Raw genomic sequence first — 9,419 nt, forward strand, 5'->3', positions numbered from 1 at the left:
GTGATTCGTGACCTCAGTATATGTTAAATGGCTATACGACATTTCATCGACTATTCTTACATCTTTGTTTGCCCACACTAGGACTATATTAGTTTCGTGCCCATAGACAAATGATGGTGCGCTATATGACGATAAAATAACGGCAAAATACTTGCGTCGTTCATCACTTCTTATAGTTATAAAATAGGAATGAGTAAGCCGACGGTTAATATAATATGCATTCGTCTATTTCACTAGTGTCTCGTTTTATTTATGTTAGTTAGGGGGGGTCAAATGATGTTTTTCTTCTGTGTGGAGATAGCTGGAAATGGTTGGTGTGGCTAAGCATAAATTAGGCGGTCGGTCAAATTCCACATTTTATTCAACTTTTTACCAAATAATTCCGTGTAAAATTTTATTATTTGATTTATATTTGGATTTTAAACTTTTGTATATCAATTTAAGGTCTACAGTTAAAAGAGGTAATCCGTTTACAGCAAAATACTGAATAATGAAACTAGTTTTATAGTTTATTTCATCGTTATTGAGTGTAGGTACTGTCGTAAAAATGTCTTTGGTTCACGAACTGTGATGGATCTGTTATACATTGCTGACTTTGAAGAATGCCCGTCTAATTAATTGAACTATTTGATATGGAGTTTTTGACTTTTTGATTTATGTATACAGGGATAACACTATGTAACTTTTAAACAGTAGGTACTGATTGGTTTTTATCGTTTTGGGTTAATAGGATAAGTTAGCTATACAGTTCTTTCTGGTTTTCAATGAGTTATCAACTGAGATTAATTCTTGACAAATGTCATCTACAAATATTGCAAATACTTTTAAAATTTTAATAATATTTCTCATCTTTTAGTATTAGAATATAATGGAAAAATCTTTTCATCCCAGTGTCTATTGAAGTCTGTAACATTCTACCGATTACTTGTATTGTTGACAGAAACTACATACTAGTAGCGATTGCTTATGGTCTTTAAAAATACTGATATATTTTTGAATTATGCAACTCTCTAAAAAGTCTGAGAAATTAGGTCATGGTATCGAAAGTCTAATGAGGGAATAAGTGGAGAGAAAACTATATTTAAGAAATTTGCTGCAATTGGTTGTCTTCAGAAGTGTAAGCGAATTGAGTACGACAATCTTTTGAAGAATATAAAATGAATTTATATTGCATTTCATTGCTTAAACTTTTCAGCTACATACAAATGCTAATAAGTCTAATTATTATGAATCATTATTAACCCAGTATGGGATTGTAGAGATTGTTGCGTTTCATTAAAATCATGAGCCAATGAATCTTGAACCACCACTGAAGATCTGAAAGCATTGGACGGCTGTTTCATCCCAGTATCGGACTACTCGATAGTGTCTATTTACGATCCCGCACTCGGGACTCAAACCAGGGACCTTCAGTCTCGAGAGCGAACGTTTAACTTCTAGACCATTGAGCCTAGATCCAACGCTGTCAATGTTTAACTTCAACCAATCCACGATACTGAGCGATCATTATCAACATAATTTTGAATTCGAAAAAATAAATTATCTGTCAATAACCTTTAATTTATTTGGAATGTAAATGAAATCAGGAATTAAAGTTTTAACAGAGTTTTATAAATCCTTGTGTTTAAGTTCTAGAATTCTTAAGATATTTTTATTAACAGCTGAATTCACAAGTCGATCTAAGCTAGTCCATTATTAAAAACGTGGAAGCATTGGACGGCATTTTCGTCCTGTTGTAGGACTCCTTGGCAGTGCGTATCCACGATCTCGCACGCGGGGCTCGAACCCAGGATCTTCAGTCTCTCGAATCCAACACATGAATTCAACTTATTTAACTCGACTCATTAGTTCAACTGTTAAAAATACTACAATCTCCACAAATCCCCTTACTGATATTTTTATTACTCATGTAACAAAAATCTAGGTGTTTTTTCCGAATCTCTTAGAAATAGTTGTCTATTGGGAAATGTATTATTATTATTAATCCATTGCGTGTTTTAATGGATATCTTCTTCAAAAATGTTGGATTTTAGTAATTGCTTTGTAGATAGTTTTTGCGGTTCTCGAATTTCACTCTTTTTTTCCCTTGACTTATACTTCAATTCTCTACTACCAATGACTTTATTTTCACCATTCCAACTCATTTGATTCGTATATTATCATTTTACATCTTTTACTGTACTAATAAAAAAGGTGTTTTAATTTGAACCGGTGTACATTCATGTTTTGTTCATGTGCTGATTGATTGACTATTTCAAAGGACTACTTTGGTTTTTACTAGATCAAAAACTTTGGGACTATTCTGATTGGCTATTTATCTTTTAAAAGAATTAAACCCCCTATAATTTGTTTATTATGATGAATAAAATTTTAGAATAATTATTGAATTATCGTCGTTGGATCAGTGGTTAGCAGTGGAATAGAGAACACGGCTTTTTCTATTATTTAGAGACTCATCAGTTGGATACACCTATATTCCAGTGTTGATATCCACACTGATGCTCGAACCAAATGTATTTTGCTGCAAACACTAACGAGATATTCACCAAACTGCAAAATCCACTAGCCACTAGCTTGTATAATGGGCATGAAGTTTATGCGACTAGATGGCAATATTAAGGTAATTACTTCAGAATGTTCATAAATCAGTGGAGACTGATCAGTTATAGTTTTTGATATCAACAACGGAAAATGCAAACCATTCTAAACATAAGTAATTGACCTTGTTTAATAGTCATACTGTTATCAAAGTTTTTTGTAACCAAATTTCTATCACATTAAGGTACTCCTCTAAATTCATTATCAAGTAATGGTTTTACCAGTCATGATTTGTAATAAAACTTAATGAAATTCATCTTTCGTATTTACGATAATTTCATGTTTGTATATGATTAAAGATGTAGGTAGTCTTTGCCAAGGTAAAGCAACTATTGTGGTGTGGTCTACTTATATCCATATAAGTAGTGCATGTCGATGGTCAGACATAGAATGTATTTTGGCAGAAGACCGATAAGGAAAGAACTGAAATGAAGCACAATTAGTAGGAAAATGCATGAACAATGGAATAAGAGAAGATGAACTGATATTTACAGAAGGAACAGTGAAGTTTGAGACAATTGCTTGTTATTTTGCAAATTAACTGTTCACTGTATGGTTATCAGAATTTAGTTAGATAGTCTGTGGGGAATGACGGTACTAGTGTAGTGAATAAGACCACAAATGGGAACAATCGAATGTATTTAAGCACTAATTACAGAACATCTCAGTAAAATATGACAACCTTACAGTAAAAAGCTAATTTACTAACTATTAATTAATTTTACTTAGTATTGTTTGTTTAGATCTTACCATTGATGTTTTTAGGAGTGCAACTGGTCAGTCTCTAATTAGCATATGTACATACCTCGATACATGCCTCGATATAGCCTTAATTCACAAGCATTGTAAGCAAAGATTGATGGATAGCGGCTAGCAGTGGAATCCAGTTGGACGCGCGTTTCGTCCTATTTCGGACTCGTCAGCTGGATGTACCTGCATCTCAGGGTTGATGTTCACTCTGGGACTCGAACCCAGTACCTTTCGCTTCAAACGCCATCGCGTTATCCACTCGGCCATTGAGTCCTGATAGCCGCTTGCTTGTGCAATAGGGTGAAGTTTTTAGATTCGCTTGATATTTTAACGATTAATTCAATTTTCAGACCCCCCCCCAAAAAAACATTGATGTTTATTCGTTATAATAAAAATCTATGAAAAGAGGAAACAAAATGAAAATCCCCCCATCTCAAAAAATAATCAATTTTATTTATGGAAACAATAAAATATATTTTTAGAAAAAAAATATTAAAATAGAATTTTTAAGAAAGGAAATACTCTTAATAATAGACAGGCTGTGTGTGTGAGTTTAAATTAGACTAGAGTGGGAAAAAGAAGGAAACTAATGAGCAAAAAAAAAACGTATTTTAATCTCTTCTAAATCACACTTATTTATTTATTCATTCATATTAGTTTAGTCTAATCAGTCGTTCATTTTGTTTTTTTTATATTTTGTTTCTTAGATGAAAAAAAACGTTTTCCTTTTTTTCTAAATATACAATTTTGATTATATATATAGGCTGATTAAATGGATTGAATACAGTAAAACGGTTAAGTAAAGTGGTTTTTATTTTTAGACTAAATCGTTTGGTTACTATTTTTTTTAAAGTCTAAAATATCAATAAATTTTTCAAGAAAAAGTCAATAGAAGATTAATGATATTGCTGATATGAAAGTAGTATATATATACAAACGTGTTTTAACTATTTTTATCTATTCCATTACTACTGACTGTAGAGAGGTGTGACAGCAGTAAGGTGTTTTCTTCAGACAACCAGCACAACAGTGATGCTGTTTTCCTACAAGGAGGGGTGGGGTTAGAAAAGGTCGACCCTAAAGATGTATACCACGCCTTATCCCACGGATTTCCGTCTCCGGCAGTAAGGTCCCAACAAGTACGGAGCTAACACGAAAATTACTTACAAAAAGGTCGTATGTGACCGACCTCAAGCAGTTATCCCTTGGGCACTGCGGTTACTCTCTAAGGCCATTAAGACCACTTCTAATCCAATTTTCTTTTCAGATACCCCTAGAAGAACCCTTCCACAGTGTGGGCAGCCGGGAAGTGATAACTACCCTCATACGTCTAACAGCATTCAAGATCACTGACTGACTTGATCAATATTAACGAAGCTTGATTATTTCGATGTATTAGAATTCATTACGAAAGTGTATGATATTATATAGAACGGATAAGTTTTTCAGTTGTAATTGTTTTAAAAAGATTAGTTGGATGTATTTAGTCAGATATTTGTTCATGGACAAATTGAGACTTCTATATCTTGGCATCTGCCTGGATCGTTACAAGTTAAACTATTACATAAATCAAGGAAACTAACAATAAGAAGTGAAACAGTGGAAACGATAATATGTCATGAACTTGTTTCTAATAATATTACTGTCTGTAACTTTGGCTATTGTCAGATGGCAAAAAGACATCGATTTAATCAAATAATAACTATAAAAGTAAGTGACTAAAAATGAGAAGTTTGGCTTAAAAAATGGTAGAAATCATAAATTGAAAATCATAAAATAACACTGAACTCAAATTTTAGTGTAGTGTAAGAAATTAATGTATCTGCACCACTGCGATTGATATATAAAAAAGGTTTCCAATCATAGTTTACTCCTATCTTGTGAACTTCTACCAAGTAATTCTCAACTAGGCAATTACTTTACAGAATGATGTCATGCTTTGATATGGCTACATCATAGTCATACACATGCCTGATTAATTCTACTATAACCGGCATAGAACGTCGTAGTAAATAATGAATGAAGAATAATAATATGTGTTTGAACTATATTATCGTTAGAATTGAAATCTGAGAACACCACTTATTATCATAGTTCGTTTATGGAGATCTTTGAACTTTTCATACTCGAATATTTAAAATATTCGGTGTCAACCCAGTGATCTAGAGGTTAAGGATTGACGTGAAAGACTAAAGATCCTGGGTCTTATCATTGATAGAGTAGTGAACACGTACTTCTGATTCACGTGATACTAGGATAAAACAGCTGTTCAGTACTTGCTAGATTTTTTAAAGCAGTTTATACAAGATCACTCTAGGATATTAATATCACTTATTTTTTTTTGCGAGTGAAGTATTATAAATCAATAAACTAATAAATTTCTGAAATTATTGAAAAGATTTATTATTTCTATCATTGTGATCCAATAAATTAAATCAGTGATCCAAATATTTTTGGAAATATAATTTATTGTTCAGGTGTATCTATTTTATTCAAAATTAAATTACGAGAGTATTCTGACAGAACATTTCCTTACATATATGTACTAGTATTGCAATAACTATCTATGAATATGACATCTTCAGATTATTCATAATAGATGAAGCTAAATTTAATATAAATTATGGATAATTTATAAATTTGCTTTATTATATTCTTAATTATCATATCGAATGGGTGCATACCCTGTTTGATATATATGAACGTGCTGAATCCCGTCAATCAGAGAGGAGTAAATTTATTGATCTCCCAATGATTACACAAAAGCCATATGAGTAGTCTTGAGTACTTATTAGTCTTGCTATCTGCCTAGCCCAATCAGTTAAGTCCAGAACACAAATAACAGCCTCTGTAATATGAATTATTATTCTCAAACATACTGGGTTTATCTACCAAACAGACCACATCATACCATAAAATAGAAAATAATATTTGTGCAAGATTCAGTTAAGTGTGTCTTTGAATAGGAGGAACAGTAATTAGTAGACTGGGGATAACTCAAGAATGGTAAATCGTATAGTAACAGTCTATGGGTCAAAATGAAGCTTATAATAAAAGGAACACGAATATGAATAGTTAAGTTACTTAACAATTATACAATAGGAAATATACATATCTTATTGGTTCATAAATAGTCCACAAAAGTTACCATTCATAATCCTCTTAGGGATATAACATTAATCATAAGAGTTATGATTATGACGATTAGAAGTAATTTTCTTCCAGTATTTAATAATTTGATAAGTTCGATTAGAATTCTGAAATAATTCCCTCATCAGATGAGAATACCATAATTGAATATGACTGATTTATCAATAAGCTACTAGTGAATCCAAATATTGACATCCATGAATAAATTCATGTTTTATATACATGAAGCATATATACATATATTTATCATAGTTTGAATTGTATTAGTTATCAATTAGGTAAAACAAGAGAAATTTAACAGCAGTTATTGACTAGAAACAAAATTGTATCTAGGCCATTTTTTCCTTTTTAGGAGTAAAGAATGTTGTTGTTGATTGATGTGAGTAGATTTTTTGAGGTCTTACTTATGTCAATCTGTGTTAATACTACAAATGGAAAAAAAACTTTGAGAAATTGAGATTAGTATTTCAGGATTACTATTGTCCTATTATTATTATTATTACTACTACTGATTTCATCATTTGGTTCTTCCTCTTATCTTAACATAGATCTTATCACAGTTTTCCTCAATTTTGGGATTTTATTTATTTTCCTACTGGTATCAAAGACATTTGACTCGCGTTTTGCATAAAGTTCCTTTGTATTACTCTCTTTTCTTTAGCTTCTTTCAGTAAGGTGTAAAAGACTTGAACTAATGTTTCTTAACTTTGTCAGTTTGTGTAGACGGTCTTCATTTTCTCATCTCGAAGTTTATTTGAACCTGTATTTTTACCTTAGTAATACATTTTATCAATCAAACAATAAGGATGAAGTATACATGTTTCAAACGTTTCATTCAATGACCGTTCAAATTCCCATTAAATAAGTTGTTCCTGTACGTGAATGTCTATTGCAGTTATCACTAACTCATTATAGTGGACATAGGCACTAATTAATAGATCATCGATATTCTAAGTAAAATTTGATCTGGTAAGCTGATTAAGATCATCAGTGAAGTGCACTAATAAATGTTACCTGTGAGATGTTTTTCGTCATTTTTTTCTAAAAGAAAGTATGTTCATTACCCCTCAAAAGTTTCATTAACCGTTACCCTGAAATAATCCTAATCATTATGAGATTGAGAAGATCAATTCGAAGCATTATTTATGGGACACATATCCTCTAAGCTCTCGTCCTTGATTTACAATTTTTATATAAAGATTAGTAATATTATACATTTCCTCGAACTAAAGAAGTCAAGAGTCAATGCGAAACTGTAACTAAATAACTAAAATTCAATTATTTAAACCACAACAATAATTGAAAACTAAGGATTATTGGATAGGTGCTTTTTAAGTTTGATGCTTTCCAGTCGTGTAAACCCAAGAACCAGCTAGAGGTTGAAAATAGGATCTTTAACGTTTTTTGATTATCGATCGACAAACTAGAATATGATGGATTCATAAATCTTGGTGAAAGTAATTAGCCGATTTAGAACTGTGAACCTACATTAACTGAAGTGGTCAGCTATCACTGAATTTCAGGGGCTAGTACAACAACAAATTGGAAAACATGCTATAAGATAATCAGGAACGGTTATGATAGTCCATACAGTTATCGAATGCTAGCAGGAGCTCTATCAATCTACAACACCAGTTTGTAAGTCAATGTTTGCAGGTTTATTTTGTTTATCGAAGCGAATGTATAACACCTGGAGTCCTAAGCCTTCTAGTCTGTATCCAAAAATTAATGACAACCTATGGCTCAAGACGGTTCTTAAAATAGCTCGTAAACTAGTTGTAGTAGCGCATTTATATTAACTCGTTAACGTCATCCCAATCTTGAGTATTTACGTTGTTGGGTCGTTTTAATTCCTCGAAATTCAAACATCCATTTTCAACCATAATACTTATGTTTATCTTTTGCTATTACTGATATTAATATTTCAACTTTTGTTCTTTTCATCTTTCTGACTTTTTACTTCACTAAAATACACCTTACTCATATTTATATCTGGTTCTGATTTTGTACACAATTAACTGACCAAGATCATGCTAAACTCTTTGCTGGTGCTAATCAAATTTTATTAATTATTGTTATATGGATTGAGTGCGTGCCCTCTTTAATACATGAACGTGATAAGACTGCCAGTTGTAGAGTAGTGAATTTATTGATCGCCCAATGATTACACAAAAGCCGTATGAGCAGTCTTGAGTACTTATCAGTCCTGCTATCTGCCTAGCCCAACCAGTTAAGTACAAAACATCAATAACAGCCTCTGCAATATGAATCATTATTTTCAAATGTACTGAGTTTATATACCAAACAAACTGACCACGTCATACCATAAAATAGAAAATAATATTTGTGCAAGATTCAGTTAAGTGTGGCTTTGAATAGGAGGAACAGTAATTAGTAGACTGGGGATAACTCAAGAATGGTAAATCGTATAGTAACAGTCTATGGGTCAAAATGAAGCTTATAATAAAAGGAACACGAATATGAATAGTTAAGTTACTTAACAATTATACAATAGGAAATATACATATCCCATTGGTCCACAAATAGTTCTCAAAGTTACCATTCATAAATCTCCACGGGATATAACATAAGGCAACAAACATAATTGTAATACCATTTATTATTACACTTCTTAATTTACTGAAAGTTCTTGAATTGATTAACACATATACATAAGCATCATTGTAGGATATTAATGTAGCTTTTACATCAGTAGGCATTAGTATACACAAAAGAAAAACCAAAATCCTCAAATGCAGCACGTTTTATATACATGAAGCATATATACATATATTTATCATAGTTTGAATTGTATTAGTTATCAATTAGGTAAAACAAGAGAAATTTAACAGCAGTTATTGACTAGAAACAAAATTGTATCTAGGCCATTTTTTCCTTTTTAGGAGTAAAGAATGTTGTTG

The 9,419-nt window shown here is 31.7% G+C and overlaps 1 non-coding gene across 1 annotated transcript; it reads right to left on the bottom strand.

Annotated features, from left to right (window-relative positions):
- Positions 1–3,551: 3,551 nt before the first annotated feature.
- On the bottom strand, positions 3,552–3,618 carry Smp_tRNA_01245_Gln_TTG.1.1. Its single transcript has one exon. It is a non-coding gene (tRNA).
- Positions 3,619–9,419: the final 5,801 nt, after the last annotated feature.

This window comes from Schistosoma mansoni, chromosome 7, assembly GCF_000237925.1.
Source record: "Schistosoma mansoni strain Puerto Rico chromosome 7, complete genome".
Classification (NCBI taxonomy): domain Eukaryota; kingdom Metazoa; phylum Platyhelminthes; class Trematoda; order Strigeidida; family Schistosomatidae; genus Schistosoma; species Schistosoma mansoni.